Genomic DNA, 18,083 nt, shown 5'->3' with positions numbered 1-18,083 from the left:
TTGGTCTTTCAAATGGGTCTTGGAGAGGAGCCCTAATCTACCGACCCCCCGGTATAAAAGGTGACTTTTCGGATAAGCTAGTTGAAATTATTGCCCCACATGGTATAGCATCTGACAACTTTCTCCTCCTTGGAGATTTTAATCACCATGCGGAACTGCTCCAAAACCTGGATACAGATAAACTACTCTCAAATATGAGTTCTCTGGGTTTGGTCCAAAGGGTGGCTGGGCCAACCCATTACGCAGGCCATACACTCAATCTTCTTTTTTCAAATGTCCTAGAATTGGTTACTGACACCCCGGAGCCACTGTTATGGACTGATCATTTCTTGCTGAAATTCACTATTCCTACTACTTTTAGAAAGAAACTATATTATGATAATAATCAAGTATCCTGCAGGCCTTGGCGTAAAGTAACCCCGCCATTATTCAAAGATAAATTCTGTCTTAATCCCTTAGACTCCGCTGCGAGTGTAAATGACGATGCTGTGCAATTAAACAATGCAATATTATTTACACTTGATCAAATTGCCCCGGCACAGAACATTAGGCCCAAGAATCGAACCTCCTCTTGGTTCACAGATGATTTAAAAACCACAAAGCATTTGTGTCGTACTGCAGAAAAACACTGGCGGGAAACAAAAAATTCCGCAGACCGTGAACTTTATAAAAAACAGCACCATGGCTATATGCGCGCAATAAAACAAGCCAAAAAAATACACTTGGTAAACCGGATAAATAAGGCAGAAAACTCCTCAAAGGAACTATACCACATCCTCAAAGAGTTCACTACTGCTGTAAATGAACCTATTGTCCCCGCCTCGCAAAAGTGGACGGATTTCTTAGCAGGATTTTTTGAGGAAAAAATTCTGAATATTTACAAAGCCTTTCCCACTACCCCTGATCATAGGTACATTGAACCGCTATGTCCTCTAACTATCTCGCGCAGTCTCTTAACTGACTTTATGGAGTGTGACCTCAAGTCTGTCACCATGGCCATGACTAAAATAAAGTCTGTCTCTCCTTCTGATCCTTTCCCTTCCAAATTCTTTCCAAAAATGGCCACCTCAGTCCTACTGGTCAGTCTATTTAAGAAATCCTTGACCGAATCCGTTTTCCCATCATGTTGGAAGATTGCCAGGATTAGACCAATTTTCAAGAAGCCCCTTGCAGATCCAGAGGTACTTCTGAATTACCGGCCAATCTCTCTATTACCCTATTTTGGGAAAATATTGGAGTCCTTGGTAAATAAACAGTTGGTATGCCACCTCGAAAGCCATGGACTTTTAGATCCCTCGCAATCCGGTTTCAGAGCAGCACACAGTACTGAGACCGCTCTGGTTGAGGTCACCGACAATATCAGACTTGCCCTGGATAAACATCAGTCAGCAATCCTCGTTCTTCTCGACCTGTCGGCGGCCTTCGACACCATCTCCCATCGTATTCTTGAGCAACGACTCTGGGAGGTCGGTGTCAGGGGGCAGGCCTTGAAATGGGTCAGCAGTTATTTGAAGGATCGCAAAACCATTGTTCAGATAGGAAATACCTCCTCAAGTGAACGATCAGTAATGATGGGTGTCCCTCAGGGCTCTATTTTGAGTCCTATCCTTTTTAATATTTACATGACCCCCCTAGCTGCTGTGATCAGAACATATGGCTTTGAGGTCATAACTTATGTTGACGACACTCAGATTCTGGTCACGTTAGGCCCTGATCTTAACGATACTAAGAAACGCCTCAAAAACTGTCTGATCCATGTGGACAAATGGATGACATTTAGCCATCTCCAGCTAAATGGGACCAAGTCTGAGATTATGCTTTTCGGCAAAGCGATTAACCACTGGACGCAGGACTGGTGGCCATCCAGGCTTGGTCCATGCTCCCCCCCCCCCCCCCACAAGAACTTAGTCCGAAATTTAGGATTCTACATGGACAATTGTTTGTCCATGAAGGAGCATGTGAATCATATTATTGGAACCTGTTTCGGTGTTATGCGGAGCCTTTGTAAAGTCTTCAAATGGCTTCCTCTCGAGGCCCGCAGACCCCTTATACAAGGTCTAATAATCAACAGAATGGACTATGGTAACGCTCTTCTGTCATCAATCAATTCTGATCTCCTAGACAGACTCCAGGTTCTTCAGAATACGGCTGCAAGGTTGGTCCTCGACCGCCCTTACAGATCTCCTTCGGCACCCTGTCTGAAAACCCTCCACTGGCTCCCAGTAAGAAAACGTTCTCTTTTTAAGATTTTATGTTTAACACACAAACATATGTATGAAAAAAGGCCCAAAATACTGGTTGCCAAAACTACGATGGTACCAGCCGTCCAGGGCACTGCGCTCTAGTGATTTTGCTCTGCTCACCCCCCTTAGGATCCACACCACTAGACAGGGAGGCCGCTCTTTCTCATTCTTGGATCCAGCTTCCTGGAATAAAATGCCTTTTGAACTCCGTAACATATCAGACCACAGCTGTTTCCGTAAGAGGCTTAAGACCTGGCTTTTTGGAAATTAGCTGCTGGTCTTGTCCTCTCACTTGCTCGAAGCAGCCTGCAAGCGCACTGACTTGACTTGACTTGACTTGACTAGCAGGATTTAGTGTATTGGAGCTGGGTGGGTGCACTCTTAGAGTACTTTGAAGTCCTGCACTGAGGGAGCAGTAGGCTCCTCTGTGCATATGCCAGCTCAAACCGGTTCAGGGGCTACCTGCCCCTGCTCTGGCACGAAACTGGACAAAGGGAAGTGGGTGTAACCACCCACTACCCTGACCCTCCTAGAGGAGTGGTCATAGATCTAGTCCCTCCCCTATCTTCACTATAAGATAGCAAGCATTGCCAATGCAATTCAGATTACCCTAGACGACGCTCTACAAAGAAGAACCCTGGCCCTTCGACGTTCCACTACCTTTGGAAGACTGAAGAATCTCACTTGGAGTCAAGGAGTGACTCCTCTGCTTGGCAGGCACCAATAACCTCAATCAACGATTGCAAACTTCACCGCTCCCACCGGAGTCCGAAGTCCCTGCGGCCCCAGAAGGGGATTTCCTGACCTCTCGACAGCCATTTTGAGTCCCCAGTGAAGCTGTGGCATCTGGATCCCATGAGTGATGAGGAACTGCAATACCTGGGAAGAGTGCACTGATTTTGAGTGCAAACCCTAAACAACAATACACAAACTTGTGCTTTGGACCATTTGTGGCCCAAGTCCCCAGCAGGTCTTGTTCCAAAATTCAGCAGCCTACCCCGTCCCAAGTCACCGTGGGCTCCTGTGAACCTTTTCCTGTGGCGGCTTCTTCGCGATCACTTGCCTGTTGGCTAGTGGGTCCCCCAAAGACTTTCTCAATGATTCAAAGGGCTCTCCTGGTTGCTCCGGGCCTGCCTTCACTTACCCTTGCTGGGTAAGTCCATCAGACCTTGCTGGTCTGCATCACCGACTATCTTCAGTCCACATGAGACTTGCAGTTGCCAAGGGTTGTTGGCTCCAATCCGGTTGCCGTCACCGTCATCAGCTGCAGACGTCGTGGGACACTCCAAATCCATCTGCTGGTCATCGTCGATCCTCCTGGACCTCGTGAGCGAAGAGACAATACACCATCGACGACCTGAAACGACGCGACATCTGTGGTCATCCATCTTGCTGGCCACCGGTCACTGGCAAGTGACTTTGAACACTGTCCATTCAATTTTCAGGTCCTCTTCATCTTCAATCCACCTTCGGATTCCAGCGGACACCTCTTCAGTCGTCTCAAGCAGCAAGTCTTCATTGGTCTCCATTGAAAACAGCATTGCGACCCGACACCAAAAGACACCTGGGTGAGGTAACTCGTGCACTCCGGTGCCCAAGTGTGTGTTGGCCCTCGAAATACTTACCTTGTAAGTGGCTTGCTTGTTGACTTCTTCGAAGTGCCCTAAAACTTTAAAATACAAACCGCGACTTGCTCCATTGTAACCTATAGGAAACCCGCGGCTGTGTTTAGACACTGCACGCGTCTTATGGTAGATAGGTTTAAGACAACCTTCAAAGAAAGCTATCCTAGTGGTAGCTGTGGAGAGCAGCATTCAGGCTAAGTTTCTGAGGAATGTAAAGCAGCTTGTTTTACCTTATAAGCTCTTGAATTACCAAATGAAAAGACACCACACAGGTATATATCAAATATATATGTATTTATTTCTAAATATACTCTACTAATCTCTTTATGAGATTAGAGCCAGGTAAACATTCAAAAGATCAACAGTTCTCAATAAATTAAGCACAAATATGGCTGTAGCCCTAGGGGCGAACCAGACCATATACTAAAAAAATGGTGTAACAAACTCGACTTGCAAAATGAAGAGGCCTAGGGCCTTGGGAATCGCTGGGGCTTCACTTCTGCAGTGTTAGCAGGTAAGTAATCAGCCCACAGGAGATGCGTTCAGTGTCTAAACACACACGCGTGTTTTCTATACGTTTCAATGGCAAATGTCGCGGTTTGTAAATTACAGTTTTAGGGCACTTCGCAAAAGTCAACAAGCAAGCAACTTACAGGGTAAGTATTTCGAGGGCCAACACACACTTGGGCACCGGAGTGCACAAGTTACCTCACCCAGGGAAGCCGGGTGCATAGGTGTCCTTTGGTGTCGGGTCGCGATGCTGTTTTCAATGGAGAACACTGAAGACTTGCTGCTGGTGACGACTGGAGAGGTGTCCGTTTGAATCCGAAGATGGATTGGAGTTGCAGAAGACCTAGAAATTGAGGGGACAGAGTTCAGAGTCACTTGCCAGTGACCGGTGGCTAGCAAGATGGATGACCACAGCTGTCGCGTCTCTTCAGGTCGATGATGGAGTTTTGTCTCTTCGCTCACGAGGTCCGGGAGAGTTCGACGATGACCAGCAGCTGGATTCGGAGATTCCCACAACGTCTGCAGCTGATGACGGTGTCGGCACCCAGATTGGTGCCAATAAGCCTTGGCAACTGCAAGTCTCGTGTAGAGTGAAGATTGGCAATGGTGCAGACCAGCAAGGTCTGATGGACTTACCCAGCAAGGGTAAGTGAGGGCAGGCCCAGAGCAACCAGGCGAGCCCTTGAAGTTGATGTGGAAGTCTTCCGGTGAGTTACTAGCCAACGGGCAAGCAACCGCAAAGACGCCTTTGCAGAAAAAGTTTAACAACAGCCCACGGTCACTCGGGACGGGGTAGGCCGCTGATTTTTGGTACTAAACCTGCTAGGGACTTGGACAACAAATGGTCCAAAGCACAACTTCGTTGGACGTAGATTAGGGCTTGCACTCGAAATCAGTGCACGGTTCCCTGGTATTGCTGTTCCTCGTCACTCGTGGGGTCCAGATGCCACAGCTTCACTGGGGACTCAAAATTGCCGTCTAGAGGTCAGGAAATCTGCTTCAGGGAACGCAAGGACTTCGGGCTCCGGCGGGAACGGTAAAGTTTGCAACTGTTGTCGAAGAGTTTTGGTGCCTGCCAAGCAGGGAAGTCACTCCTTGACTCCAAGGGAGATTCTTCAGTCTTCCAGAGATAGTGGAACGTTGAAGGGCCAGGATTATTCTATGTAGAGCGTCGTCCAGGTGTAATCTAAGTTGCATTGGCAAGCTTTGTATCTTATAGTGAAAAGATGGGAGGGACTAGCTCTATGACCACTCCTCTAGGAGGGTCAGGGTAGTGGGTGGTTACACCCACTTCCCTTTGTCCAGTTTCATGCCAGAGCAGGGGCAGGTAGCCCCTGAACCGGTTTGAGCTGGCATATGCACAGAGGAGCCTACTGCTCCCCCAGTGCAGGACTTCAAAGCACTCTAAGAGTGCACCCACCCAGCTCAAATACACTAAATCCTGTCTGGGAGGTGGTGACACCTCCCTGTGACAGGAAACCCTTTGTTGGGCTCCCTCCACTGCGAGTTTCGGTCAGCAGCAGGAGGGCAGCCCCGTGTCTGTGCTGGTGGCATCCATTTTGTGATGCCAGGGCACTAGATGATTTCTACCGTGTAGTACAGTGGATACATGTCGTCCCCTCTAGAAGGGTGGGATCCTACTCCCACACCAGTTACTGGTGTGGGGGTATGATTCCAAGTTGTTTGACACTAAACACGACATGTTTTGATGCAGCCATTCCAAAGTTAGCATTTACCGCGAGGTTATAATGCACTTAAGAGTATATGGTTTAATCGCATCCACAAACAGCAGCAGAGAATAGACTCTGCCAGCTGCAGAGGGGTCCTGCTCAGGCAAAAGCACCCCCTCACATAGTAAACCAAGCACCCTGCCCTTGGAATTGATAGGGCCTACCATAGGGGTGACTGATAGGTTTATATGTGTGTGTATGGTGAGATATAGGAACCTATACCTCAGTGAGGAGTGCTAACACTACCTCACACAGGCTGCAGTAGCAGGCCTGTGGTGTCAGATTGTGAATGCTTCCCAGGGGTGGCATAATACATGCTGCAGCCCCTGGTAGGCCTGTGAAGTGCCAATGCCCTAGGTACCTAAGGTACCATATACTAGGGGCTCATAAGGTACCACAGTATCCAATCACTAGTGCATCTAATATGCACTCCAAGTTGTTAAGAGAGATCAGTGAGACTGGGGCCCTGATTAGCAGGGACCCAGCCAGACTATAGTCAGAAACTAGTGTATACATCAGAAAAAAAGTGGGGGCAACATAAGTGCAGATCCTACTCTCCTACACAACCCCCCCCCCCCAAACGCAGGGACATTAAACTAACCTTGACCAGTTGAGTCTTCATGTTCTAAGTGGAAATACCTCGAGAGTCCATCTGCATTGGCATGTTGGGTCCCAGGTCTATGTTCCACTGTATAGTCCATCCCCTGTAGGGAAATGGACCACCTGAGCAGTTTAGGATTTTCACCTTTCATCCGTTTGAGCCATAGGAGGGGCTTATGGTCAGTCTAAACTATGAAGTGAGTGCCAAACAAGTATGTCCTCAGCTTCTTCAGGGCCCACACCACAGCAAAGGCCTCCCTCTCAATAGCTGACCAACGTTTCTCTCTAGGGGTCAGCCTTCTGCTTATGAAAGCTACTGGCTGGTCTTGACCTTCATCATTAAATTGAGACAGTACAGCTCCCACACCCAGCTCTGAAGCATCTGTTTGGACAATGAACTTCTTTTTGTAATCTGGACTCGGTAAGATGGGGGCAGTGCACATTGCCTGCTTGAGGTCATCAAATGCCTTTTGACAGCTAGCTGTCCACTGAACCTTTTTTGGCATTTTCTTGGAGGTTAGATCATTTAAGGGGGTCACTATAGATCCATATCCCTTAACAAACCTCCTGTAATACCAAGTCAGGCCCAAGAAGGCTCTCACCTGTGTCTGGGTGGTTGGAGCTACCCAGTCCATTATGGTCTTGATCTTGCTCTGCAATGGTTGAACCTGGCCTCCACCCACAAGGTGGCCCAGGTACACAACCTGACTCTGCCCTATCTGGCACTTAGTGGCCTTGATAGTGAGGCCTGCTTTCTGCAGGGCCTCCAGTACATTCCTGAGGTGGACCAGGTGATCCTGCCAGGTGGAACTATAGACAGCAATATCATCAAGATATGCTGAGCAATAGGTTTCCATACCAGCCAGAACTTTATTCACCAATATCTGAAATGTGGCAGGTGCATTCTTCAAACCAAAGGGCATTACCACAAAGTGATAGTGCCCACCAGGGGTCAAAAATGCTGTTTTAGCCTTGGCATCATCAGCTAACTTGATTTGCCAATAGCCTGCTGTAAGGTCAAATGTACTGAGATACTTGGCTACGGCCAAAGTGTCTATTAGTTCATCTGCCCTTGGTATTGGGTAGGCATCAGTCCTGGTGACTGCATTGAGGCCCCTGTAGTCAACACAAAACCTCATCTCTTTCTTACCGCCCTGGGTGTGAGGTTTTGGGACAAGGACTACTGGGTTAGCCCAAGGGCTATCGGAGGGCTCAATAACACCTAGCTCCAACATTTTCTGGACTTCAGTCCTGATACAGTCCCTGACATGGTCAGGTTGCCTGTAGATTTTACTCTTTACAGGCAGACTGTCTCCAGTGTCCACCTCATGGGTGCACCAGGAAGTCTGACTTGGGGTCAGGCTAAACATATGTCTAAACTGGTGTAGCACTTGTCTACATTCAGTTTGTTGATGCTCAGTGAGGCTGCTTGCCAAAGCAACACCATCAACTGACCCATCATCAGGGTTCTGTGAGAGCAGGTCAGGGAGAGGGTCACTCTCCTCCTCCTGGTCCTCATCAGCTGCCATGAGCAAACTCATGTCAGCCCTGTCCACATATGCCTTAAGTCTGTTGACATGGAGCACCCTAAGAGGGCTCCTGGGAGTGCCAAGATCTACCAAGTAGGTGACCTCTCCCTTCTTTTCTACAATTGTATGGGGGCCACTCCATTTGTCCTGGAGAGCTGCTGGGGCCACAGGCTCCAACACCCACACTTTCTGGCCTGGCTGGTAAACAGTCAAGACAGCCTTTTGGTCATGCCAAGCTTTTCGGAGTTCTTGGCTTGCCTCAAGGTTTTTACTGGCCTTCTTCATGTACTCAGCCATCCTGGAGCGGAGACCAAGTACATAGTCCACTACATCTTGTTTGGGAGGTTTGAGAGGTAACTCCCATCCCTCCTTCACCAGACATAATGGTCCTCTAACAGGGTGCCCAAACAGAAGTTCAAAAGGGCTGTAGCCAACCCCCTTATGAGGAACCTCCCTGTATGCAAACAGAAGGCAGGGAAGTAAAAGGTCCCATTTTTGCCTAAGCTTCTCTGGGAGTCCTTTAATCATTCCCTTTAGGGTTTTGTTGAATCTCTCAACTAACCCATTGCATTGTGGGTGATAGGGAGTAGTGAATGTGTAGTTTACACCACACTCCTTCCACATTGCAGTTAGATATCCTGACATAAAGTTAGAACCTCTGTCAGAGATGATCTCCTTTGGGAAACCCACTCTGGAGAAAACTCCAATGAGGGTTCTTGCTACCACAGGAGCTGTGATAGTCCTTAGGGGTATAGCTTATGGATACCTGGTGGCATGATCCACTACCACCAGTATAAATCTGTGCCCAGATGCTGTTGGTGGGTCAAGGGGACCAACAATGTCAATCCCTACCCTTTAAAAGGGAACCCCCACCACAGGTAGTGGTATCAGGGGGGCCTTTGTGGTGCCACCTGTCTTGCCACTGGCTTGACAAGTGACACAGGAGCGACAAAACTCCTTTGTGTCTTCAGACATGTGTGGCCAATGAAAATGTGGTACAAGCCTGTCCCAGGTCTTGTTTTGGCCCAAGTGTCCTGCCAATGGGATATCATGTGCTAGGGTCAAGAGGAACCCCCTAAACGTCTGAGGAATTACGAACCTCCTGGCGGCTCCAGGGGTAGGATCTCTAGCCTCAGAATATAGGAGCCCCTCATCCCAATAAACCTTATGGGACCCACTAGCACTCCCAGCAGCCTCAGCAGCAGCCAGCTGTCTGAGGGGTTCAAGAGTGGAGCAGCACTGTTGCTCTTTGCTCAGATCTTCCCTGGAAGGGCCCCCTGCCCCTAAGAACTCAACCTGACCAGGCTCAAGTTCCTCTGGGGCAGTTCCTTCTACAGGCTCTGCTTCTCCTCCCTCAGGAGGGGAATCTGAGATCTGAGACAGAGGGGAAGGCCCAGCCTTAACCCTACTGCTCTTCCTCTTGGGTAGCACCTGGTCCATAGTTTCAGGATCCAGAGCTGGTTCAGCTTTATGCATTTTGGCTTGTGACCTGGTCACAGCAAACACCTCTGCAGGTATGCCCAACATCTCAGCATGAGTCCATAATTCTACTTCAGACCAGGCTGAAGTCTCTAGATCATTGTCCAACAAACATTCGACAGGGAGGTCTGCACTGACTACTACCTTTTTGAGGCCAGTTACCCCTCCCCAGGAGAAATTCACAACAGCCAGGCTATGGTTGGTCCTGGTGTTGCTTGCATTGGTTACCTGGTACATTTCACCCAGGATGATCTGTGTAGGGTCCACTAGGTCCTCTGCCACCATGGTGACACTAGCACCTGTGTCCCTAAATGCCAAAGCCTGTTTGCCATTTATGATAGGCTGCTGTTTGTATTTGCCCAGATTACTGGGGTTCACTAGGAAGGACATATCAAGGTCTCCCTCACAAACCAGCATTGCCTATGTTGGTACTCTGACTAGGCCAGAGTCCACATCAGAACCCAGGGTCAACCCTACTACACCCTTATTCTGAGTATTACCTCCCCCACTTGCTGCACTAGGGGGGACAGTTGCCTTAGGGGCTGGAGTGGTGGTGGTCTGGTCTTTGGACTTTGTACAGTCAGAAGTCCAGTGCCCTTTCTGTTTACAGAATTTGCACCAGGGCTTCTTTTGGCCTTTTCCCTTTGCAGATTGTGACTCCCCACCAGATGCAGATTTTTGGGGCCCTTGTGAAGACTTCTGATCTTTAGATTTATCCCCACCCTTATCTGAGCCTTTAGGATCTTGCTTCTTAGTGTCACCACCTTGGTTCTGGTTTTTCTGCCTCACCCTGGTTCTGACCCATTTGTCTGCCTTCTTTCCCAATTCTTGGGGAGAGGTCAGATCAGAGTCCACCAGGTACTGACGCAACAACTGGTTCTGGCAGTTGGCAAGGATCTGTTCTCTCATTATAAGATTATACAATCCCTTAAAATCAGTTACTCTACTACCCACCAGCCAACCTTCTAGAGCCTTGGTTGCACAATCAACAAAGTCAGTCCAATCCTGAGTCTGTGCTTTCTGGGTGTCTCTGAACTTCAACCTGTACTGTTCAGTGGTTAAGCCAACCCCATCTATCAAAGCACTCTTCAGGGCTTCATAATCCTTAGCATCCTCTTCTCTAACAGTGAGGAGCTTGTCTCTCCCTTTGTCTGAAAAGGAGAGCCACAAGATTGCTGCCCACTGTTTCTGGGGAACCTGTTGAACTTTACAGGCCCTCTCCATAGCAGTTATCCATTTGTGGATATCATCCCCACTCTGGTAGGGAGGAACAACCTTGGACAGGTTCCTATGATCTGGCATGTAATCTCTGCCTCTAGGGACACTGTTGCTGCCACCAGGGGCATCTAACCCCTCCTTCTTTGAAGCTCTTTGGAGCTCAAAGGATTCCCTATCTAAGGCCAATTGCTTGGTTCTGAGGGCAAGCCTAGCTTCCTCATACTAGAGCATCTTGAACCTTCTTTCAGAGGAGGTCTCCCTGGGAAAGTTGGAGTTCCTCTGTGGAATAGATTCTCTTCCAGAGTGATATGACCTGTCAGAGTCCCTTGAGAGGGACCTACGCCTGTCTCCCACTCTGTCAGCTCTCTTAGGGAGATTTCCTCTATTCTCTTCAGACCCTTCTGGGTCTGGCCTTTCACCCACAGAGTCCAGGTCATCTTGATTGTCATCATCAGACCCATAGACTATGTGTGACCCACCCCCTGATGCAGACCCACTAGCTCCTAGAGCTTGTCTCAGGTCATCTGCTACTAACAGATCTATCAGGTGTTGTGATGAGGGACTCCTGCCTACCCTCAGATTTCTTTCAAAGCACAAGGCCTTCAGTTCAGTGTAGGCTATATCTTTGTACTGAGATGGGGTGGACCCACTGGCTCCACCATGGTGAGACATACTAGTGTTGTGCAGTGTTGTACTACCTACACTAGTTGAGGCCTACTGGACCTAGCTTGAGCTGTAGCAAGGGTGTGCTTGTCCCTTCACAAACAGCTCTAAGTTCAGTAGAACTTATTGATACTAGCTTGACTTTATATGTACCTTGAGTACCTTAAGTGGTTTTCAGTTAGTAATTCAAATAGAGATTTTCTGGTAAAACAATGGCAAGCTGGAATCCCACACGCTGCCCACCAATGTGAGAAGTTGGCCTGGCATATGCTGGTCACTAGTTATAGTGGCCACCTTGCACCAGTCCAATTCGACTCTTGGTAGTTAGATTTAAAGACAACCTTTTAAAGAAAGCTATCCTAGTGGTAGCTGTGGAGAGCAGCCTTCAGGCTAAATCTCTGAGGAATGTAAAGCAGCTTGTTTTACCTTATAATCTCTTGAATTACCAAATGAAAAGACACCACACAGGTATATATATGAAATATATATGTATTTATTTCTAAATATACTCTACTAATCTCTTTATGAGATTAGAGCCAGGTAAACATTCAAAATATCAACAGTTCTCAATAAATTAAGCACAAATATGGCTGTAGCCCTAGGGGCGTACCAGAACATATACTAAAATAGTGGTTTAACAAACTCGACTTGCAAAAGTAAGAGGCCTAGGGCCTTGGGAATCGCTGGGGCTTCACTTCTGCAGTGTTAGCAGGTAAGTAATCAGCCCACAGGAGACGCGTGCAGTGTCGAAACACACACGCGGGTTTTCAAAGCGTTTCAATGGCAAATGTCGCGGTTTGTATTTTACAGTTCTAGGGCACTTCGGAGTGGACAACAAGCAAACAACTTACAGGGTAAGTACTTCGAGAGCCAATTCACACTTGGGCACCATAATGCAAGAGTTACCTCACCCAGGGAAGCCGGGTGCATACGTGTCCTTTGGTGTCGGGTCGCGATGCTGTTTTCAATACAGATCGCTGAAGACTTGCTGCTTGTGTCGTCGAGAGAAGTGTCCGCTGGAATCCGAAGATGGATTGGAGTTGCAGAAGACCTAGAAATTGAGGGGACAGAGTTCAAAGTCACTTGCCAGTGACCGGTGGCCAGCAAGATGGATGACCACAGCTGTCGCATCTCTTCAGGTTGCTGATGTCGTTTTGTCTCTTCGCTCACGAGGTCCAGGAGGGATCGATGAAGACCAGCAGCTGGAGTCCAAGGGTCCCACAACGTCTGCAGCTGTTGACGGTGTTGGCACTCGGTTTGGAGCCAACAAGTCTTGGCAACTGCAAGTCTTGTGTGGATGGAAGATTGTCGATGGAGCAGACCAGCAAGGTCTGATGGACTTACCCAGCAAGAGTAAGTGAGGGCAGGCCCAGAGCAACCAGGCGAGCCCTTGAAGGTGATGTGGAAGTCTTCTGGAGAGTCACTAGCCAATGGGCAAGCAACCGCGAAGACGCCTTTGCAGGAAAAGTTCACCAACAGCCCACGGTCACTCGGGACGAGGTAGGCCACTGATCTTTGGTACTAGACATGCTCGGGAATTGGACAACAAGTGGTCTAAAGCACAACTTCGTTGGACGTAGTTTAGGGCTTGCACTCGAAATCAGTGCATGGTTCCCTGGTATTGCTGTTCCTCGTCACTCGTGGGGTCCAGATGCCACAGCTTCGCTGAGGACTCAAAATGGCCGTCGAGAGGTCAGGAAATCTGCCTCAGGGGATGCAGCGACTTCGGGCTCCGGCGGGAGCTGTAAAGTTTGCAACTGTAGTTCAGTAGTTTTGGTGCCTGCCAAGCAGGGGAGTCACTCCTTGACTCCAAGGGAGATCATTCGGTCTTCTAGAGATAGATGAAAGTTGAAGGGCCAGGATTCTTCTTCGTAGAGCGTCGTCCAGGTGTAATCTAAATTGCATTGGCAATGTGTGGTATCTTATAGTGAAAAGATTAGAGGGACTAGCTCTATGACCACTCCTCTAGGAAGGTCAGGGTAGTGGGTGGTTACACCCACTTCCCTTTGTCCAGTTTCGTGCCAGAGCAGGGGCAGGTAGCCCCTGAACCGGTTTGAGCTGGCATATGCACAGAGGAGCCTACTGCTCCCCCAGTGCAGGACTTCAAAGCACTCTAAGAGTGCACCCACCCAGCTCCAATACACTAAATCCTGTCTGGGAGGTGGTGACACCTCCCTGTGACAGGAAACCCTTTGTTGAGCTCCCTCCACTGCGAGTTTCGGTCAGCAGCAGGAGGGCAGCCCGGTGTCTGTGCTGGTGGCATCCATTTTGTGATGCCAGGGCTCTAGATGATTTCTACCGTGTAGTACAGTGTGTACATGTCGTCCCCTCTAGAAGGGTGGGATCCTACTCCCACACCAGTTACTGGTGTGGGGGGGTGGGATTCCAAGTTGTTTGACACCAAACACGACATGTTTTGATGCAGTCGTTCCAAAGTTAGCATTTACCGCGAGGTTATAATGCACTTAAGAGTATATGGTTTAACCGCATCCACAAACAGCAGCAGAGAATAGACTCTGCCAGCTGCAGAGGGGTCCTGCTCAGGCAGAAGCACCCCCTCACATAGTAAACCATGCACCCTGCCCTTGGGATTGATAGGGCCTACCATAGGGGTGACTGATAGGTTTATATGTGGGTGTATGGTGAGATATAGGAACCTATACCTCAGTGAGGAGTGCTAACACTACCTCACACAGGCTGCAGTAGCAGGCCTGTGGTGTCAGATTGTGAGTGCTTCCCAGGGGTGGCATAATACATGCTACAGCCCCTGGTAGGCCTGTGAAGTACCAATGCCCTAGGTACCTAAGGTACCATATACTAGGGGCTCATAAGGTACCACAGTATCCAATCACTAGTGCATCTAATATGCACACCAAGTTGTTTAGAGAGATCAGTTAGACTGGGGCCCTGATTAGCAGGGACCCAGCCAGACTATAGCCAGAAACCAGTGTATACATCAGAAAAAAAGTGGGGGCAACACAAGTGCAGATCCTACTCTCCTACATATAGCAGCTCTGCTGACCTGGTTCTCTGGCTCTACAACGGCTCTGCTGGCCTGTTTCTCTAGCTCTACAATGGCTCTGCTGACCTGGTTCTCTGGCTCTACAACAGCTCTACTGGCCTGGTTCTCAGTCTCTAGAGCAGCTCTGCTGACCTGGTTCTCTGGCTCTAAAGCAGCTCTGCTGATCTGGTTCTCTGGCTCTTCAGCAGCTCTGCTGATCTGGTTCTCTGGCTCTACAGCAGCTCTGGCAACCTGGTGCTGAGCTGGTTCACTGGCTCTACAGCAGCTCTGTTGACCTGGTTCTCTGGCTGTAAGGCAGCTCTGCTGACCTGGTTCTCTGGCTCTAGAGCGGCACCGCTGACCTGGTTCTCTGGCTCTACAGCAGCTCTGTTGACCTAGTTCTTTGGCTCTAGAGCAGCTCTGCTGACCTGGTTCTCAGGCTCTAAAGCAGATTTGCTGATCTGGTTCTCTGGCTCTAGAGTGGCTCTGCTGATCTGGTTTTCTGGCTCTAGAGCAGCTCTGCTGACCTGGTTCTCTGGCTCTAGAGTGGCGCTGCTGACCTGGTTCTCTGGCTCTACAGCAGCTCTGCTGACCTAATTCTTTGGCTCTACAACAGCTCTACTGACCTGGTTCTCAGTCTCTAGAGCAGCTCTGCTGACCTGGTTCTCTGGCTCTAAAGCAGCTCTGCTGATCTGGTTCTCTGGCTCTTCAGCAGCTCTGCTGATCTGGTTATCTGGCTCTACAGCAGCTCTGGTAACCTGGTGCTGAGCTGGTTCACTGGCTCTACAGCACCTCTGTTGACCTGGTTCTCTGGCTGTAAGGCAGCTCTGCTGACCTGGTTCTCTGGCTCTAGAGCGGCACTGCTGACCTGGTTCTCTGGCTCTACAGCAGCTCTGTTGACCTAGTTCTTTGGCTCTAGAGCAGCTCTGCTGACCTGGTTCTCAGGCTCTAAAGCAGCTTTGCTGATCTGGTTCTCTGGCTCTAGAGTGGCTCTGCTGATCTGGTTCTCTGGCTCTAGAGCAGCTCTGCTGACCTGGTTCTCTGGCTCTAGAGTGGCGCTGCTGACCTGGTTCTCTGGCTCTACAGCAGCTCTGCTGACCTAATTCTTTGGCTCTAGAGCAGCTCTGCTGATCTGTTTCTCTGGCTCTACAGCAGCTCTGTTGATCTGGTTCTCAGGCTCTACAGCAGCTCTGCTGACCTGGTTCTCTGGCTCTACAGCAGATCTGCTGACCTGGTCCTCTGGCTCTACAACGGCTCTGCTGACCTGGGTCTCAGTCTCTAGAGCAGCTCTGCTGACCTAGTTCTCTGGCTCTAAAGCAGCTCTGCTGACCTGGTTCTCTGGCTCTACAGCGGCTCAGCTGACCTGGTTCTGTGGCTCTAAAGCAGCTCTGCTGACCTGGTTCTCTGGCTGTACAGCAGCTCTGCTGACCTGCTTCTCTGGCTCTACAGCGGCTCTGCTGACCTGGTTCTCTGGCTGCTCCAGAGACTGAGAACCAGGTCAGCAGAGCCGCTGTAGAGCCAGAGAAGCAGGTCAGCAGAGCTGCTGTACAGCCAGAGAACCAGGTCAACAGAGCTGCTTTAAAGCCACAGAACCAGGTCAGCTGAGTCGCTGTAGAGCCAGAGAACCAGGTCAGCAGAGCTGCTTTAGAGCCGGAGAACTAGGTCAGCAGAGCTGCTCTAGAGACTGAGACCCAGGTCAGCAGAGCCGTTGTAGAGCCAGAGAACCAGGTCAGCAGAGCTGCTGTAGAGCCAGAGAACCAGGTCAGCAGAGCTGCTTTAGAGCCAGAGAACTAGGTCTGCAGAGCTGCTCTAGAGACTGAGACCCAGGTAAGCAGAGCTGTTGTGGAGCCAGAGAACCAGGTCAGCAGAGCTGCTTTAGAGCCAGAGAACCAGGTCAGCAGAGCTGCTCTAGAGCCTGAGAACCAGATCAGCAGAGCTGCTGTAGAGCCAGAGAACCAGATCAGCAGAGCTGCTCTAGAGCCAAAGAACTAGGTCAGCAGAGCTGCTGTAGAGCCAGAGAACCAGGTCAGCAGCGCCACTCTAGAGACAGAGAACCCAGTCAGCAGAGCTGCTTTAGAGCCAGAGAACCAGGTCAGCAGAGCTGCTGTAGAGCCAGAGAACCAGGTCAGCAGAGCTGCGGTAGAGCCAGAGAACCAGGTCAGCAGAGCTGCTATAGAGCCAGAGAACCAGGCGAGGAGATGCTGTAGAGCCAGAGAACCAGGTAAGCAGAGTCGCTGTAGAGCCAGAGAACCAGGTCAGCAGAGTTGCTGTAGAGCCAGAGAACCAGATCAGCAGAGCCACTGTAGAGCCACAGAACCAGATCAGCAAAGCTGCTTTAGCGCCTGAGAACCAGGTCAGCAGATCTGCTCTAGAGCCAAACAACTAGGTCAACAGAGCTGCTGTAGAGCCAGAGAACCAGGTCAGCAGTGCCGCTCTAGAGCCAGAGAACCAGGTCAGCAGAGCTGCCTTAGAGCCAGAGAACCAGGTCAACAGAGCTGCTGTAGAGCCAGTGAACCAGCTCAGCACCAGGTTACCAGAGCTGCTGTAGAGCCAGAGAACCAGATCAGCAGAGCTGCTGAAGAGCCAGAGAACCAGATCAGCAGAGCTGTTTTAGAGCCAGAGAACCAGGTCAGCAGAGCTGCTCTAGAGACTGAGAACCAGGTCAGCAGAGCTGCTATAGAGCCAGAGAACCAGGTGAGGAGATGCTGTAGAGCCAGAGAACCAGGTAACCAGAGTCACTGTAGAGCCAGAGAACCAGGTCAGCAGAGTTGCTGTAGAGCCAGAGAACCAGATCAGCAGAGCCACTGTAGAGCCAGAGAACCAGATCAGCAAAGCTGCTTCAGAGCCTGAGAACCAGGTCACCAGAGCTGCTCTAGAGCCAAAGAACTAGGTCAACAGAGCTGCTGTAGAGCCAGAGAACCAGGTCAGCAGTGCCGCTCTAGAGCCAGAGAACCAGGTCAGCAGAGCTGCCTTAGAGCCAGAGAACCAGGTCAACAGAGCTGCTGTAGAGCCAGTAAACCAGCTCAGCACCAGGTTACCAGAGCTGCTGTAGAGCCAGAGAACCAGATCAGTAGAGCTGCTGAAGAGCCAGAGAACCCGATCAGCAGAGCTGCTTTAGAGCCAGAGAACCAGGTCAGCAGAGCTGCTCTAGAGACTGAGAACCAGGTCAGTAGAGCTGTTGTAGAGCCAGAGAACCAGGTCAGCAGAGCCATTGTAGAGCCAGAGAAACAGGTCAGCAGAGCCGTTGTAGAGCCAGAGAACCAGGTCAGCAGAGCTGTTACAGAGCCAGAGAACCAGGTCAGCAGAGCTGCTATAGCGCCAGAGAACCAGTTCAGCAGAGCTGCTGTAGACCCAGAGAACCAGGTCAGCAGAGCTGATGTAGAGCCAGAGAACCAGGTCAGCAGAGCTGCTATAGAGCCAGAGAACTAGGTGAGGAGATGCTGTAGAGCCAGAGAACCAGGTAAGCAGAGTCGCTGTAGAGCCAG

The sequence above is a fragment of the Triturus cristatus genome, chromosome 1_1 (assembly GCF_964204655.1).
Source record: "Triturus cristatus chromosome 1_1, aTriCri1.1, whole genome shotgun sequence".
NCBI lineage: Eukaryota > Metazoa > Chordata > Amphibia > Caudata > Salamandridae > Triturus > Triturus cristatus.
Note: the sequence above shows the minus strand (reverse complement) of the source record.